The following is an 18,942-nucleotide window of genomic DNA, read 5'->3' as shown; positions in this document are numbered from 1 at the left end:
GAGTGAAAGGATCTCTTCCCCCTTAATCCTAGCCAAAAGTCCCAGTGGCTCACTGAGCCTTTCACTTGGAGAGGTTTCCTCTCAAGCCTTTTCTGCAGGAATATTGGGATTCTGCAGTGCCTGTGCCTGGCCAGGAGCCCTGGACACCCCACAAACCCCATCTGCCAGCTGAGACTCCTTGAGCCACCTCTCAGTGCCACCACACACAACTTCCAGGTGATAAAGGATGTAAAATAAGCACAACCACCTCTTTTGGCTGCACTCTGAGAAGTAACAGCCTCGCTCCTCTTTATCCACCTGGAGCAGGGAGGAAGCAGCTGGACCAAGGATTAGATTGAGCCCTTCAGCCCTGACGTTGTGGTAGATCTCAAAGAGCAAAGAGGAACCTGGAACCCAGCTGAGAAGGCAGATTGCTTCTTGTTTCCCCACTTCCCAGCAGAGCTTTTCATCCACCCTGTGTTTTGCAGCAGCTAATCCATAAATCTGGCATTTCTCCAAAGTGGCTGTGCTGCAGTGGCTGCTCCCCCAGCAGGGCAGAGATGGAGGTTTCCCTGTTACTGTGCCAGCACAGAGCTGCAAAAATATTAATTTTCAGCTAATGATTGTATGCCTCAGATTAGGAGAGGATTAGGGACTTCTTTGGGAGTTTGGGTTGTTGTGAGGTTGGAGGGCAGAAGTGCAGTGGGGAGAAATAGGCAGTGGAAAGAAAAGCCTGGAGAGAGATATGAAAATGAAGAAGAAAAGAGGCAAGAGGGATGGGAGGGGAGGGAGGAAAGAAAAAACTGTATATGAGGAGGGAAGTTAAAGTAGTGGAAAAATCAGAAAAAAATTGGTATTTTACATGGATTGGGATTTGCTAAAACAAGAGAGCTTGAGCCTCAGGTCAAATAAATCTTATTTCTTTCTTCCACCACTGCATTACAGCAGTCACTCTTAAAGTAAGAAGAGTTTAGGGCCTGGTCATATCAATACTGTCAATGAGTGCAGAACTAAGGGAAGTTTTAAGGCCAAAATAACCCTTTCCATCACTTGGCTGCCAAGTGCACCATCACTGCATCTGGGAAAACCCAGACAGAATTTCCATAAGGAGAAAGTGTCCTCAGCTGGCCTGCTGGTAGGCACAAGGAAACCCTGTGGTGTGCTGGCAGGATGGCTTACCTGGGAATTAGGGACTCTGGGAGAACAAACTGGTCTATCAGTACCCAACAGCATTTGAGTGTCTTTCACTCTATCTGTTCAGTCTCTTTGTTCTCTTTTCTATGGTCAGTAAAATTTAGGATGCAAAGGTGCATCCAAACCCACCTGCCTCTCACTCTTTCCAGGTCCATCCTTTAGATCAAATCCTGTTTGCTTTTCCATCCTCATTCAGTAGCTTGTAATTTTGGTTGCTGAATGAGCCACAGAGCACAATAAATACACGGTGTTCCCATACTAAAATGCCACATCCTTGCAAGTGACAGCAGAAAAGCTGCCCAGCATCATCACCTCCCTTCAGTAAAGAGCTCACAGAGCAGAGATGTTGAGAGAAGGAAAAGGGCTTGGAGGGAAAAGTCAGAATAGCCTGGGTGTAATAATGATCTTCTGGAACTGAATCTCATAATTAGCCAGGGCAAACTCCTCTTTGATGTAGGATTAATATAGAAAGAAAAGATTAATGTACAATGTTACTTCCTGAGTGAGCTGTTTCATTATCCTTGGTAGCTTCACAATATGATAATAATCACAGGACTGGATCTGATCTTTTCCAGGTGAGACAATAGGGAGGAGGTGAGTGTTATCTCTGCCTTCCTCCACATGACACAGTAATCCACTCTGTTGTTCCTGACAGCTGCAAAAGCTACACATCTTCCTGAAGGCCTTGCACATGGCCTATGCTTGCAAGCATTGATAATGATAAAATATTCATTATATCATTTTTGCTTAAGGCAAATATACATTCTGGTGATCTGATGTAAATGCATGGAGTTATCTCCTGCTGGTCTCTATTTATGGGAGCAGTGACTCCAGGTACTGCTATTATTAGCACTCTTATGAACACTGTTTGCTTTGTTGCAACACTTCTCATTTAATCAAACATCCCAAGGCACTTGGAGAAAAAATTGTCCTATATCAGTAGTGCCAGTTTTAAGTAAATATTCTCCCAGCCAAACATTTACCTTTACCTGGGAACTGCAGGCTGCTGTCTGCTGCACGGGCCCAGAATGCAGCCCGTGCCTGGAGCCCATTTTCAGTTGTTGTAAAGGCTTTCTCTGATGGAAGAAAGGTTGTCCAAAGTTTAAAACCTTTGGGAGACTAGAGAGATGGTGAAGCAAAGGAGCAAACTGCCAGGTTCTTTGCCTCTCTGAATTTTTTCATATCAGGAAGAGGCTCTGTGCCTTCCATGAGGTCCCTCCCAGTGTCAGGCCGTGATTCAGAATCTGTGTGTGCCAGAAACTTAAATACCCAAGGGAAGATTTTCATTCAGGAAACAGGGACAGCAAAGCATATCTGCCTCAAACAGGGTGGTTTTAAATCTGCCTAACCAGGGACAAATACATTTTTCATGTTTATTTTCTGTGATTCTGCTCTGGCTTTGGAAGAGGTATTCCACTGCACTTTATCATCAGCCTTCCCACTGCTCCACGCGAAATGCGGAGGGTCGTACCAATGCCCTGAATCATTCACTCAGCAGCATTGTTTGGGTTTGGTTTGGGATGTTTCTCAAATTCAAGTTGAGGCTGGTTTGATGTTGCACTCTTCAAAGATTTTCAGCACCCAGCCCTTTTGTGGCTCCGTGGAGTTCAGAAGTTGGCTGGAGCCTTGTGTTGTATCGAAGCTTTCACAACAGCAGCCAAACCAATTAATCTTGTCCAAAGATGCAACGTGGAAGACTACTGCGCCTTCTATTTTTATGGCAGTGTTTTTGCTTTATTTCTCACTCAGACCCTAGGCTTCATCTTTAGATGCTCAATAACTCCTTACGTGCCGAAGCTATAACATTTTCTCACTGCAGCTCCTATAAACCAGGGAAATATGCCAGTCTAGGATTGTCTGTGAGCAAATCTACACTGACCTGCAGCCTTCCCAGCGTTGTCCTTCATGGCACCTTTCATTTGATGGGCAGACTGTAGATTCCTGACCTTTAAATTAAAAGATTAGGGTTAGAACCTGGGATCTGTCTCACATCCCAGACTGTCCATGTCAGCTGCTCTGGGTTGGACCACTGGGATTTAGAGAGAGGCAATAATTATCATTGAGCTTTTGGGGGCTTGAGGCTGGACATCAGGAGGAATTTGTTCACTGAAAGGGTGGTCAGGCATTGCAAGGGGATGTCAGGGAAGGTCGTGGAGTCCCCATCCCTGGAAGTGTCCAGGGAAAAACTGGAAGCGGCACTCAGTGGTCTGGGCTGATGATAAGGTGGGGACCAGGCACAGGTTGGACTCGATGGTGTGGGAGGCCTTTTCCCACCTCACTGATCCTGTGTTTCTGTGACTCTTTTGTGGTGGTGCTCATTTGCCAGCACCCATTAACCGCACACACTCACTGCACAAGTATTTACACAAATACCTCCATTTGTATTTGCAGTGAGTGTGCAGGAAAATAAAAATGTTGCGTGCATCTTTCTCATTCCACTAAGTGAGAAGAAAAATCTTTCCTTGTTTTTTTTTTTTTTTTTTTTTGCCATGGCAGGACTCCTAATTTGAAATTAGATACTAATATTATTTTGTAACTAACACTCGATCCACTGTCAGCTGCTGCATTGCTTGTGGACCACAACCTCAGGAGAAGCTAAAATAAGAAAGTTGCTTTAATAGTGAGTTTGCTCGTGGCCTGGACAATCTGGAGCACCACTGGTGGGAAGTTTGTCTCCCTGCTCCACAGCAGCTCATCCCTACAACAGGGATGGGCAAAAGGAGGAGGCAGTGTAATGCCAGGAGAGGTCTAGCAGGGCCCAGGGCTGCCCAATCCGAGAGCTGCCAGCAATCCTTGCACCTCTCCAGGTGGACATCCCCCCAAAACAGCACCAGAGGTCACCTGAACCCTTCCACTCCTGACCCACCACCTCCCCATGGGCTCCAGGGGCAGCTGGAATTGCTCTTCCTGATGACTCGAGCAGTACAAACAGTGAGGGAATCTCTCCCCCTGTGAATCACCAAAAATGGAAAATAATAATCTTAAATTAAAGATATAATCAGTCTGCAAGCACTAAAACTTTGTCAGCACAAGAATAAGACATTCTCCTTAATCCTGTCTGTGCTGAAAGAAGTTTATTCAAGTATTTATCTAACCTTGTATTTAACCAGGAAATCCAGCTGAGCTAATCACTTTCTGCCAAAGAAGTATTTGGGCACTTGTCTGCCATGACATTTCTGAGTGATTCTGCACACTGTGGCCATCCTTTTAATGGCTTAATCACACGCAGGAGGAACCACGCATTTTTCAATGATGTTTCCTTCAGAAAATCAAAGAGCCTTGTCATCAGGGAAGACATAAAATAATGTTGTGTATTATTTGTAGAGGTGATGCCTCGAGATGAGAGGCCAAGGGGTTCTGCCTCGTGTGCTCTCTATGGGCCTGTCCCAGTTCACACCACTTCAGGCTGCACTTTACATCTCTAACATGCACTAATGCTCTTTTCTTCTGAGATTTCAATCAAGAGGCTCCTTTTCTTGTGCCTAACACCCAAGAGTTTGATGGCTTGGTTACCTCTACCCCATAAATAATACAACAGTGCACTCATGTGTCTCATAAATAATGAGATATTCTCTGTGCACAGACAGATATGTGCTTCCACACTGAGTTTGTGGTGATTTTATAGGTAGAAAGACACAAAAGACAATGAAGAAATTATACTCTTCACAGAGATGAAATTATGTGGCTAACAGCAACACCAGATTTGTAGTTATTCTGGGCAGAGACTTGCACACTGAAAGTCTCAAGGACAGTTCATTAGGGAAGTTCCACCTCCAGGTCTGCAACACCACGTGACTCAGTTTCCCTGCAGAAAAAATGGTGGTGGTTGAGCTGACCTCAACCAAGGCCTCTGGATGACCAGTGCTATGGACATTTGCTCCTAATATTGGTGTACTCTCCTACCATGGCAGCGCCAACGGGATAAAAAGAACCCAAAAGTGCCCTTGGATTTCACCACCTCGTCCCACCTCTGTCTGTGCAAGACTCACATGTTAGGATCATGAGAAAAGAATAAAAGATAAAGAAATTAAAAAAAAAAAAAAAAGGCAGGCACTTGAGACTAATCCCCCTCCTTGCCTCTTGGAATAATTATGCAACAGAAATAATTGCCAAATAATTAGCTGCCACCACCCCCTCCATTATCCCCTCCAAATCACTGCCTTGCTGGGTCATGCTGTCCCCAGAGCATCCTGCATGGACCTCCCTGACCCAGCCTGGAGCCATCCGTCCCGAGGGGCCCACAGGTGTCTTAGGGTCCCCTTGGGCATCTGCAGGAGCCCTCTGTGCCCTCTGCACCTTCCAGGATCAGGCCTTGCATTAGAAAGTCTTACAGACACAGCCACAGCCAAATGTGAGCCAGCTGAAAACGCTGCAGCTGGGCACGTTGTCTTCAGATCAGGCCCTGCACGAATTAAAACCAAGTGTGTGATCTGAGCAGGCTGAAATGAACTCCAAATGAAACTGGAGTTAGGTCTCCCTAGCAGGGAGCACGGGATCGGATTGTTAGGGTTTAATAAAGTGTGGCCAGTGCTTTAATAAAGTGTGGCCAGTATATTACCCAACATGCTTTTACAATTACTGAGAAACAAGGACAGGAACTTCATTAACACTTTACAGGGGAAAGAAAGCTGTGCTACAGGCAAGTGATATATTGCTATTGTGACTGTAGGTGTCCTACATTTAAGAAAGCAAGGAAAAAAAATCTGGGGAAGGGAGTAATTACACTGTCAGCAAATGTGTTTGTGTTCTCAGTGAAGTCACCCTCCCAGGTCCCACAGCTGCCGGGAGCCTGCGTGGCAACATGGCAAATTTCTGGACAGAAGTGACTCTATAAACACAGCCAGAGCTGTAAAGTGAGAGACAAAACTCCTGAAGGGAAAAAAAACCCCAACATTTATAAGTACATGCAGAATCATTTACAAAGTGTGTTTTCCAGGGCTGCAACTACCCTGGGCAGGGTTGCACTCCCCACTCTTGAAGCAGAGGGGAACTGCTTTGATAAAGCACAGGTGAGCTGCATCTTGTGAGCTGCATGTCAGGCAGGATTAACTCCCTGGCAAATTATCAAAGCCAACTGATAGCAAAACAAGTTGGGACTCTCCTACAGTGGCAGTTTAAAACTAGGTGTAACTTCACCTAAAACAAATGAATAGAGCGGGGGTGTAAGGGGACTACCTAACTAATTAACCCCTTGATTAACTCCCAGGCAGATTACAGCATTTTGTGGAAATCAAGGAGGTCTCAAGAAACTTGAAACTGCATTGGGTAAGTTTAGAGTAAAATTCAATTACTCTGAGAACTCTTTCTGTGTGGTTTGGGGATTCAAAGAGGAAAGGAAGAGAGCATGAGGTGAAATGTTTTACTGGGTCTGCTCCTGCCTTTTGCTGCTCAGCTCTGCACAGATTCCCACGTTGCAGGAGCAAGCTCACAGTAAAACACACACAGTGTTCCTCAGAGTAGGGAAAAGCTGCTCAGCAGCTTCGAAAGAGAAGTTCTAAATAACCCCTGAGAATGTAAAACCACCCCTTGAATTGCCACACAGAGCTTTGAGACAGTTTTTATACTGTTTTGTATTAGAGCAGCTGAAGCACACACACACGAGGATTTATTAATTCCTCCCATTAGGATCCAGGAGGAGTCTATAACCCCTGTGATAGCACAAACCATCACACACAGCCTCAGAAATGCTGCCCTTCGTGTTTTCTAACAATTTCCTACTTTTGCATTTCTGTGCCCCTGCAGCAGGAAACACAAACCATTGTTGGGTGTTCCAGGGAGCGCAGGGCTCCATCTGCCATCCCTGCCACCCCAACGAGGTCCTGCAGCTTGGGGAAACTCGGGGAGCAGCCAGTCCCGTAACACTGCATGTGGGAAACCCCGGCATGCAAAGTGGGATGCTGGGCTGAAAATGTGGCTTGTCGGGGCTAATGAAGGAGACGGGAGGCAATTAAAAAGTAGAAAAGTGACAATCTGACAACACGCTCAATTAATGTAATCAGATTTTACTTTCACTTCATCAGTAGTAAATCAAAGAGTAGTAGGAATGATATGAACTTTTTTAATATTAAAAACTACTCCCATAATATGCAAAGTCAGGGAATACCAGTAAATTTCTGTCTGTTGCCGATCATTAACTGATTTAGCATAGACCTTGTTGAGTAATTATGTTTAATAAGAGCTTGTCCATACAAGCTGCTATCAGATGTCATTTTGTACAGTTTCAAGCCAGATATAATGGGCAAGATGCACATATTACCTTTCTGTAATACTGCACTGGCTTTTTATGGGAGAAGGGTGGGAAAATTCAAAACTGATAATTGTGTGGCTTCCTTTCAGACAGTTGTATTTGATCTAATTTGATTTATCGCTGCACATTTTGAATGAGCAGAAATGTCTGGAGGGGAAAAAAGATACTTGTTACAGTAAATGCTCGTGTTAATGTATTTTCACCTGCTTGCTTGGTGGGCTCCAGAGCTGGCTGTATTTATTACTGTTTGGAGTCTTGTGGATTAAAAATACCTCCCCTCTATCTTTTTGCTCTCTGTTGTAGGGATATCATGAGCTTCCCACACCCTCCACAAGCAGTGATTGTGTAACTAATCCATGCTGGCATAACAATGTCTTCACCTAGATCACTGATATTGCTAAAGAGAAATGCAAGATAAAGGCTGGTGTCTATTTTCCTGAGGAAAGCACAGCTGTAACTCGTAGGCAATTTTTTCCAGGTGGTTCTAGAGCATAAATATCTTGAACCTTGTAGACAAGTGAGCCTGGAGGTTTGGAGTTCCACTCCTTTGTAGAGAAGTGCATAAAAGTTTTGGTGCTAGCATTACTTGAAGGCACAAAACCACAAACAGTTTTCCTGGTTGCTTAAGGGTTTCTGGGTCCCCAGTGCAACTCAGCTGAGTCTTTAATGTACTGCCACTGTTTTTCTTCAGCAGTGAGACATGGGGAGATGAACCAGTGGCTTTTCCATCATGCTCTTTCCAAGAAAGGCACACACACTTAAAAAAACATGCGTAAATATCTGTGAGTCTGAGCCACTCACCCTGCAGCATGAGGACTCAAGGTTCTCCTGCAGTTTAAGCACAGAATTAGAAAATGAGAGCTCTTTGGGATGACTTTGTCACTGACTTTCTGTGTGATGGCTGGAAAGGGCTGTATCTCTGCAGTGACTTGTTACATATCAAGAAGCAGTCTGAGTTTAGGAATTTATCAGCATTTACACTTCACAGACTGCTGGGCTCTGTGATCCAGGCCAAAGCAGGGCAGTAGCACACCTCAGGTGGCTTGTGCCTGCGCCTGCACCCGAGTGTTGTGTGTCTGTAGGGCCGGGGGCTGTTTCTGGAGGGACAGCAGGATGTGTGTCCCAGCTCTGGAGTGATCCCCACCTTTCACCAGGTGTTGATTGCTCCTGCTCAGTGTCCCCTTTGAACAGCATCACTGATGGGCACCGAGGAGTCTCTGTGGAAACTCAGTCACCTGAGTTCTCCTGAAAGCAGGGAGAGGGACACGACAGGCATCTCTGCACCTGGAAACAGCAGTCAAAACAGTGCAAACTTCCTTAGGTGGGTTTTCAGTTCAAATTAGGCTTCCCTGCCTTATCTAACTCAGGTAAGTCTTAGTCACTGGCATTGCAAGAACTTGTTACGGTTTTGCTTGGCAGCGACTCTTCACGCGTTCCTCCGTGTGGATTGCAGGGACACGTGTTTGCCTTGCCAAGGGAGATCTCTCACATGAACACTGCCTACCCTGTGAATTTAAGATTCTCTACTAAAGTTTTCTGGGTTTTTTTTGGGTGCTAATCTGCTTGGGTCAGCCCTGACTTTGCTCTGTTGGTTACATGGACAAGGCTCCTTCTCTCAACACACGAAGAACTCCTCTGTGGTTGTTGCTGGTGGTTGGAAGAAATCCTCCTGAAATAGATGTTGACCTGTTAGTTGTTGGTCAGGGAGGTAATTTGTTCTGCTGACACTGATTAAAAAAAAAAAAAAAAAAAAAAAAAAGCAGATTTTACATAAACCTAGGGGAATAGGCATTTATTTCAACATAAAAGTGGGGGAGGACTAAGAAAAGAAGGCATTGTAGACTCATGTTCTCCTGATGTGTTTGGTAAGGTTCCTGTTGACATTTCTCCTGTTACAGCATAAGTTTACGGGGTATTTCCATATGTCTCTAGAATGGCCTGAATGAGAACAAATCTGTGGGAACCTCAGATTTCAATCTCCATCTAGATGCAAAGCATCATTTTCTCACCCGCATTTGCATTCTCAGATATACAAAATACAGCAAACACAAACGTTTGGCACTCAGGGAAGTCTCTGTCGTTTGCATTCTCATCTCCAGCCCTGCACGTGCCACCATAGGCTGGGCTGCCCCTGCATGGGGTGACAGCACTCCCAAATCCAACACCCTGCACACAGACTCTGCTTTTTCTCACATGCATACTCGTTAGAGAATTTTTCTTATTACCTGGGCTATAATCCCTCCCTGGGGGGGAGGCCTGGTGCACAGAATTAATTTCATTTGGCCACAGAAACTCCCTGTGCCTTTGGCATCTCAGTCTTTATACGCAGAGGAAAAGCTGTCTGAGGCAGAGCTGCTGCATTTACAAGACCCTGTAGAAAATATCTCACACCAAGCTGGACTGGAGGTCATTGCTGAGCTAAACTCTGCCAATGCTTGCTTTAAAAGAGAGCAGCTTGGGGTTTCTTCCTCTCCTTTCAGAAGCCTGTCTGGGGCTTGATCTGCCTTTATTGACTGAGCTGAGTAATGTGCAGGAGGGACCAGCCGAGTGTGCTCAGCTTTGGAGATGGACTAAAGGCAAGCCTGCACCTGGCATCTCCTCTGCATCATTCTTTACAGCTCAAATGGGGTCCAAATTTTCCACATTTCCTTTCATCTGTTTCTTCCTCTCTTTCAATTATACCTGGCATTTTCAGAGGTAAATGTTTTTGGGGATTTTTTCAGCAACAAAGCAGTTCTGCAGAAAGTACCTGACTTTTTCTTTTTTTCTTTTTTTTTTTTTTTTTATTTTGCACATGCATTTTTTTCATGGAAGAAGTGAAAATTAAAAGTTTAGTTGGAAATAAAAAACATTGCTCAGTCCAAAAACTTCTGAGCTTTGAGTGTAACTGAAATGTTTGAACAGTTGAAATTCCTGCCGAAAATGGAGGAAACCAAAACATGTTTTCACTGTTTTTAGTTATTCCAGTATTTCACTGGGGGTATTTTGAGGGGGAAGTTGGTTTTTCCACAGCAGTTGCTACTTGATTTCTCTAATTTCCCCTTTTTATTGCTTTTCCCACATTTTATACCAAATTCTAATATTTCTTATCTCCCTCCCATCTTTCAGGCTGTGCAACACCCAAATCTTGCTGTCATTTTGTATTCATGAAGGGGGTGGAGGAAGCAGACACAGCTGAAAAGTGTAATTTCTAGTGATGATAACAAAAATTAGAACTATGGCTTAGATTTTACTTTTCGGGGGAAAAATTCTGAAAAAAAATATTGTTCCCCCTCTCTGCCAAAACTTGATAGGCTCTACTTGAGTGCTTCTTAGATGGCGTGTGGATTCAAGGGCTTCACATTTCATCAGCATCCTTAATGAGCTTGAGGAGCCTCTAATAAATCTCAACCCTTTTAATGAATTCTTTATAGCTCTTAACTGCTCCAGATAGAGATTGACGAGTGTAACCGGTAGCACAAAATCTTGGCAGGCAATAAGAGGAGCGGCCCCATCCTTTCCCTCTGGCATCCCATCTGAATTTCTGCAGCAGAGATAACCAGGAGTCTGTCACTGCTATGAAGTTTGTGAAATTTAATTAGGAAACTAATAAAACAGCTCTCATCTAGGGCTGCAGTTACCTAGGAGATCTGATGTGCTGTTTAAGGGCTTCTCCCAAGGGAGCGTGTGGTGGAGAGCTGTTGTCTGAGTAGAGAGTGTGATTGACCACTTCTCTGTTGTAAACCCCTTTCTAGTAGGGTTAATACTTTACTAAAAGACATATTTGCACTACTTGAGTGAGCCATTGCTACGCCATTGATGAGCAGAGGCTGATGGTTGATATTTAAACACCACTCACTTTGGAGAGGCACGTGGGGGTTTTTTCCTTTCTTTTAATTTCTGTTCTTGGTCGCATTCTCAATCAAAAAGGGCCCATTTCCCAGTTCTAACTCCAAAGTCTTGAAATCATCTTAGCACAATTGAAGATTTTCTCTATGGGCTTTTTAGAGGTAAAGTTCTCTCAGCTGGAGTGGAGGAACCAGAAATGATGGTGAGAGTGGAATTCAGATCAGATTCAACCCAGTGGCTCTTTCTGCAAATCTGCTCCTGAGAAAAAGCTGGGTGTGATATGTCCAGACCAGTCTTTTCAGCTCAGTGAATGTTTTGGCACTAATTTCAATCAAGGGAATTTCACTTTAATGCAATTATTGTCGATATGTCTCATAGTTAGTAGATTAGATTTTGGTTTGTTGGTATATTCTGGAAAACAAAGTTCTGTCATTTAATCCAGAAGTATATACAGTTTATTTCTAGTCTTAGAATTCAGAAAAAAATGGGTTCATTGTACCTTGAGACCTTTTAAGATTTCAGATGTTTTTCCCATACCACAACAGAAAACCACTCATCTCTGCCTTTAGATTTTTTTGGTGATAAGTCAACTTATATTTGAAAATTAAAAGCTGCTTCAAATAAAGAAGATTTTATTCAGTTCTGAAAATGTCAAAGAAAGCTTCTTTGACCATTTCAAAGCCATTGTTTTTAGAAGAATAATTGAAATGAAAAAAAATCTACTGAAGCCATCCCACCCCTCCCAACTATATCTGTTTGGGCAAAGCAGCATATTCTAGCAATAAACAGAAACCACATTAAAAACTATTGACCAATTCTACTTAATATTTATTCTTCTTTGATAACTGAAGAGAATAGAAAAATCTTCTCAGCAAGGCACCATGAGAAGGATTTCTTGGAGTGCAGTTTTACTGAGAAAATCATGGCTCCATGATGCATATCTCAGCTGAAGACCTGGCCTTTTGGCACCTCAGGAAATGAGAATTGAGGAGGTTTTTGCACTTCCTGGAAGCTCCTGGCCAGGGGATTGTGTTGTCAAAGGATGTAGATAGTGCAGTGAGCTGAAATTGGGGCAGTGGTGTCCCCAAAACTCTTGGATTGAGAGGGTGGAACGTGGGCTTGTGCAATAGCGGGTTTGTCAGAGCCTTCCAGTGACAAGGTTGTTAAAGTGATTTATTATCAACATAAAGGGTGTTCAATAATAATAAAACAATGACCAATCCTCACTTTTTGCTAAAAGGCAGCTGCTCATGGCCCGTGGCAGGCAGATGGCTTGTAAGATGGATTCTACAGAGTTCAGAGCAGTAAAGTCAAATTGTTTGTCCCTTCGAAATACTGAGAGATCTTTAGCATTCCAGTGCCCCAGAATAAAATACCCCAAAAAGAAATGTATTTTCATAGCAACTCACAGCCTTGTCCTAATGCCTGGTCAGAGGTTTCTCAGCTGTGGTGTGTTTGTGGTGCAGAAAGTACCTTTATCTGGTTGCATCAAGGGAGTTGGGACTGGCCTTTATTGTTCCATCTCCTCTGTCTTGCAGAGGTGCCAAGTGACTCATTTGACCTTGATGAACAATACTGAGGTGCTGTGAGCAGCACCTGAGTAATGAACATGACACTGAGCTCACTGAGCCCTGAGCCAGGTTTATGAAATATGCCCATGTTTGACCTATCAAACCTTGTGCTGAACCAGTGACAGTGTTTGACCAACACATCATCAAGACTTTCTCATGGTTAAGGAGCAATTGAGTGAAATTAAATTATTTTCCTGCGGACTGAAAAGCCCTTGGGAATGTTATTTGATTATGGAGCTTCCTGGCTCTCAGGTATGGAGAGCTCTCAAAACCAGCTTTATTAATTCTTCCTGAAAAATTACTTTTCCAAGTCCTTGTCTGGAGGGGCTCTGCTCCAAAGGGATGTCCTCAACATGACTTAAAGTCACCTTTGTCCTAAGGAATATTGGGTGGAATATACAGATAAATATATGGATGTGCCACAGGCATCACTAGAAATGGAACATCTTGGAGTAAGGATGGAGTTAAACTTCCATCTCTGTGGTGTAATTACTGAGAGTAATGGGCTGTTTGTAATTATGATGATATTAAACCTGATAAAAATTTTGGGCCAGATTCTTGCCTCGTTTATAGTGGTATGAACCAGGAGACTGTGAAAGGAGATCTTGGCCCAAAACAGTTCTTGAGATAAACCTCAGGCTAAACAAGATTGAAATCTCCCACACCCATGATACCCCTCCAAACATCTCTTTTATTCTTGGGTTAAAGGCCAGGTATATTTATGGTGCAAACTATATTAAGATTATCACCATTAATTAACTATGTTCTGAAGTTTTTAATCTCTACCTCTTTCAGGAGCACTGAAATAATTTACATACCAAAACACTAGTGTTGAAAACGTTTCCATCTGTTTTCCATCTTTTTCCAAGAAATTTTTAAACACTGGCCATTTTCCCAGGAGACCATGTCCCCGAGGAAGTGTATCCTGACCAGCACTCCTTTCCAACTTCACTAATTGAGGTGTTTCTATGAGTCATGGGGACTTTCCTCTTCTTTCCTAAGATATGAGTGATGCTCTTCGGGCAGAATAAACAAATAAATGAATCCAAAGAGTGTTACTAAAGGGCTGGAAGAATGATAGCCTGTAAATTCACCTGATTTTAGCTGATACAGGCAGAACCCTGTAAGGGTTAGACTTTCAGATTATCTCAATAGATTAGTTCCCCTGACTTTCTGATGAGCTGTCCTTTTACACATTCAATGTAAAAAGCAAATAGATGGCATCAGTAAATCTGGTGTAGCAACATGGTTTAGGATGTAAACCATTCTAAATGCTGAACAGATTTAAAAGCAAAATGAAAAGGTATTTGTGAAAAAAAAAATTATCAGAAGAAAAATCTAAATAAGCAAAACCTTATTTGTTCTCAATGCATAATTTCGGCAGTTTTATTTATAACAAAACCTTAGTTCTCTTAGAGATAAAAGCTGTCATGCAATGTTTTCTCAATGACTATCTAGTAATCATGCTTGATTTTATTTACTTAAACACTTGCAACTTTTCTTAGCACATGCAAAGTGATGAGAAAACCTTGATTGCCAAGTATAATTTCTCTAAATTATTGCTCTCATAACACAAGTTCAAAAGAAGAAATGAAAACAGGAAGCTCTCCTACAGCAGGCCTCTCTACTCCTAAACCCTCCTTGCAGCTAAAAAAAATACAAATTCCCATTTTTGTACGTTCTGTACACTGTGTACACAACCAGCAGTGTCAAAAAAAGTTTGCAATTAAATTAGTGGTGTTGAATTTGTGACAGAAACATGACAAAAATTTGGTCTGTGCCAAGTAGAATGAAGTTGTGTGTGACAAAGAAAGGGGAAGAAGCTGTGTAGAGAAAAGGGTATATTCTTTTGTGGAGTAGGCAGTGGAAAATGACATCATAGCAAGAAGTACCAAAACTGTTATAGTGACCCCAGGTTCCTGTGGCTTTCTGTCCGTACCGCTGTGGTCCAGTTCAGGTCACAACTGGAAAAGAATCGTCTTCAAAGCCAAGCTTTATGCCCAAGGGCACAGGAATATCACAAGAGGAGTTGATATTGCAAAAGTTTTGTTATTTGGGACAGCTTCTGTACGCACTTCACTCTTCAGCCAAAAGAGAGTTGGGCACAACAAGGTGGGAATTGCTTCTGCCCAGTATAAGAATGGTTTGGTTTTGTTTATTCTGGTGCCATTCAGGTTTACCTCCAACCCGTGCTGGACTGGGCCATGATCTGAACTGGCCCCTGTGTTAAAGAGGAGCAAAGCAGCAGCCAAAGCTGCAGCCAAGCCCCCTTGTGCCTGGAGCTGAGGAGGGCAGGTGGGGAAGCAGCACCTGCCTCCTGCCCAAGGGCACCCTTGGCCATCAATGGCAGCTGTCCTGGGAAATGGGTATTTCTCCTTCCTCCACCTGAGTTACATGACCCAGACATGGACCAGGGCAGCAGCAAGAGGGAAAGGACTTTGTTCCTCGCCTCCCTTTGAACCGGCAACTCACATCATCCTTCTGTTTTCACACAAAAGGGTATTTGGTAATTTTGTATTCTATAACAATGAGTCTGGTATTTCCGTAGTGATGCATATTGTTATAATCTCTCTGCTTTGTTTCCTCAACATATTTTTTTATTAAAAAGTCTTCCCAGCCTTAAATAAGTACAGAATAAGTGTGGTCATTCTGGGAACATGAGAGGCCTGATTATCTGACCATCAAAGACTATGCTGTAAACAGGATACTAGTAAACAGGAACTGAACCCCATATGGAGAGTTTGTGGTTTTCTTCAGCCTCTGTTTGTTATGTCTTACATCCTGTTAATTATAGAAAAAGAGCTGGAAAGTTGGAAATAATCTTTTCTCCAGATTATTTCCAGCTTCCCTCCGATAGAACAAAATGCAGCATAGTACTGCCTTACCTTGCTTCCTTCAGATGTAAAGAATTAAGACTATTCATTCTAAGGGGATCACTTTTCAAGAGGATTACAAGCAGATTTTCCCCCCTTTTAATTACAAAATGAAAATTTAGATCTTATCATCTTATGCAGGGAATCCTCACAATTGTTGGATCAACACTTCAGTGGATTCTTTGGATTTTGTCTGGGAGCCTTTGATACCTTTTAGATGCTGTTTGTATGACTGGTATAAATCATATCTCGCTAGGTGGGTTCCTAAAATGAAGATTTTGTTGCACAAAACAAATGGCAGAATTTAAAGTCATCTGTGTTGTTAGGTGTCTTTCCAGGCTGTCCATGGATGCAGAAGGATTTCTCCAGAGCTGGCTGAAGCAGTGGGCAGAGCAGACAGCTACTCCTGCATTCCCACTGCTTATCCTTGACCTTTAATTTGCATAAATGATTGCCCTTCTTTCCAGCATGGTTCAGTCCATGCTTCCAGTGCCAGCAAACAGATTCATGAGCAAAAACCTGGAAAGTGTACAGATCTGGAGCTTTGTGTTTTTGAGGTGCGTTCCCACTCTTCTTTAAGGACCTGCTTTGGAGTTTTGGTGCTTGAAGGAGCCACATCAGAGGAGCAGTGTGAGGGGGTCATGCTTTGTTTAGGCTTATTCTTACCAGATCAGGCTTTGGTTTTGCAAAACAGAAAGCCAAAATCTGTTTGGTTCAAGGTCCCACTTTAGCTGTGACGAGCAGAAAGTACCAACCACTGCTTTATATTTCTTAGACAGTCCTGGACCAGAGACCACAAATAAATCTCCTGTTATGTTATTGTTCAGCTCTCCACTCTCAGTGCTGTCTCTTTAAGCTGCTCTCTGATGCCAACCATCTGCTCCCAATTGCTGTGTTACTCTTGAGATCTCTAAAACCAAGTGTGTGCTCTCTGCCCCCAGCATCAAACTCAGGCCAAATCCCTCCATCCTCGAAGCTCCTACCCATTCTCATCCTTGTGGAGAGGAAAGGGAGATTTCTGCCCCATATTTCCCCAGGCTCAAGGTATTGCAGCACCTCCAGTCCTGGGGCTGCCACTGGGACAGGGAAATAATGTCAGGATTATGGGATCACCAGAAAGAATTAAAGAAATGCCGACAGAATTGGCTGCTTGTGAACAATAAGGTTTGGATGCTATAAAAATGCCCTGTTCTGGTGTAACTCTGCTCCCATCACACTCAAGGAATAAAATTCCTGCCAGCTTTACTAGGAGCAGAGTGTGGCTAGTGCTGAGAGCTTTTGAAAATCCCACCGTATAGCTACACCCACTTTATGTATTCATTTTAATGACATGATTAATAAAATACCAATGGAGCTCCAAACAGTTCTGTGTTCGTTTTCCAAAGCACTTTGACTCATCCGTAATCATAACCAGACTTCAAATTACACTGGATTTTAATTGTTCTCCTTTAAGGATAATTACTAGTACTCTGAAAAAAATTACTATGAGTAGCTGGTGATGAGTAGGAATAGGCATCCTTGCTTCTCTCAGTCTGTTCTGTCATTTGAGTTACGAGGAATGTAATTGGATATGTGACACCCAGACAGAGAGTGGTTTCCAGGATCTGAGAGGGCTCTGTTTCAGTTAATGTGTTAATTTGGGTTCCATCTTCTCATTTGTTCTGCTTTGATCTATCATTTCATAAAGCCAAGGCACCAGATTATTAAGTGTGTGTGCTTGATTTATGTGCAAGACTTCATTTGCATACACATTAATATTTTTAAAGTTTTGGTCCAAATTTCTGCAAGCCGTGGTATGGAGTAATACGAGCTGTAATTTCATACTGCGTGGCAACAACTGGTGGGAAGAAAATTATCCTGTGATTTGGCCATATTCACACACCAGGAGCTATTTTCCATTTGGAAATTTTGAATATTGCCAATTGAAATATATCTGTAAGCAAGCTGTAAAGAGAGGTGTTGCATGAGCTGAAGGGCTTGGGGCAGGAGGTTGAATCTCATGCTCAGTGTATGAGATTATCAAGAATAGCACATTAAAACCTCAGCAAGTAGGAGCTACATTTCTATTTGCCTGAGAATAGCCAGGGACTCTCTCCCCTGACTGGGAGGAGAGTTGGGGTTGAATTTGCTGCAGTGTTGCCCAAGAGGTTGGATTTGTGACTGTTCCCAGCACAGGGCTGGCTTTTGGCATGGTTGTATTTATGCTCTCCTGGTTAAAGTGCCAGTGCCAAGATGCTGCTGCCATTTCTCCATAAACCAGATTATACAAATGCAAGGAGGGTGTCATTGTGAAAAACTGGGTCTTTACAATTTTAGGCCTCTGAGAAGTTAAAGATTTATTTTTAATCTGACACTTAGCCCAGAGAGGTTAAAACAGAGCTGCTAAGATCCAGAAGTTGCTGTACTTCTCTAGCACTTTCTTTTTCAAATACGTGTAGGATACCTTCAGACATAAAGTATAGAATAATTTAAATATGATCACCTAGATCATCTATTCATTGAAAAATTTTTATAGTAATTATTTGTATTAGATGAGTATTGTTTTACTTATGCTCTTTTTCTTCAAATGACTCCATAAAATCCATATTATAATTAATTTCATTATTAAATAAGAAGATTTCCAGTGGAAAATACTGACCCTGAGAAAAGTGTAATCTTCCTTGTAAAATATTTGTTCCAGTGACACTTCTATTTGTCATGGCAAAATTTTGGAAAATTTCTGGAAAAAAAATTGGGATACAGATCTCAGCCAGTACAGCTGAGGGAAGGGTGAAGCTCTCTGGTTCAACCTCTGCCCACTGCCTTCAGCTGAGGCTCTGGGATTTGGCACTCTGTAAAACAAGGTGTTTCTTGAGCTATCAGAACAGCTGGACCTGCCCTGCTCTGGTTGGAAATGCTTGGATTTGTTCTCTGCTAGACCTCAAATCTCTGAGTTGGTTTGGTTTCTGGTTGAGCAGTTAGTGTCAGAGATGCTGGTTTGTATTTTTGCTGCAGTAAATCTGTCCCATCACTGCCGTGGCTTTGCAGTTATGGTGGAGACAATCGTGGAATTTGAAGATCTTTGAATTTCCTAAAGGTGGTTGATGGCTGTGTTTGCCTCCCAATGTCCAAGATAATATTCCAGGGAAAGATCGTCTTAAATGTCATCTGCTGGATAATGGTTTGAGTCTCCCACAGAGAGATATGGTTGTCCTGCTGCTCCATGGCCTGGTCCATCACTGACTCTGCATTCTGAAGGTCCCCGGCTTGC

General features: G+C 42.9%; 1 long non-coding RNA gene across 1 annotated transcript in view; it reads left to right on the top strand.

Annotated features, from left to right (window-relative positions):
* The first annotated feature begins 6,209 nt into the window (after nucleotides 1-6,209).
* Nucleotides 6,210-18,942, top strand: part of LOC137484309 (uncharacterized) — a 29,254-nt gene continuing 16,521 nt past the window's right edge. The window contains exon 1 of the long non-coding RNA XR_011004821.1: nucleotides 6,210-6,438. This is a non-coding gene — a long non-coding RNA (uncharacterized lncRNA). The remainder of the gene's footprint in view (nucleotides 6,439-18,942) is intronic.

Source organism: Anomalospiza imberbis, chromosome 17 (assembly GCF_031753505.1).
Source record: "Anomalospiza imberbis isolate Cuckoo-Finch-1a 21T00152 chromosome 17, ASM3175350v1, whole genome shotgun sequence".
NCBI classification, from domain to species: domain Eukaryota; kingdom Metazoa; phylum Chordata; class Aves; order Passeriformes; family Viduidae; genus Anomalospiza; species Anomalospiza imberbis.
This window is presented reverse-complemented; position numbering and strand designations above follow the sequence as displayed.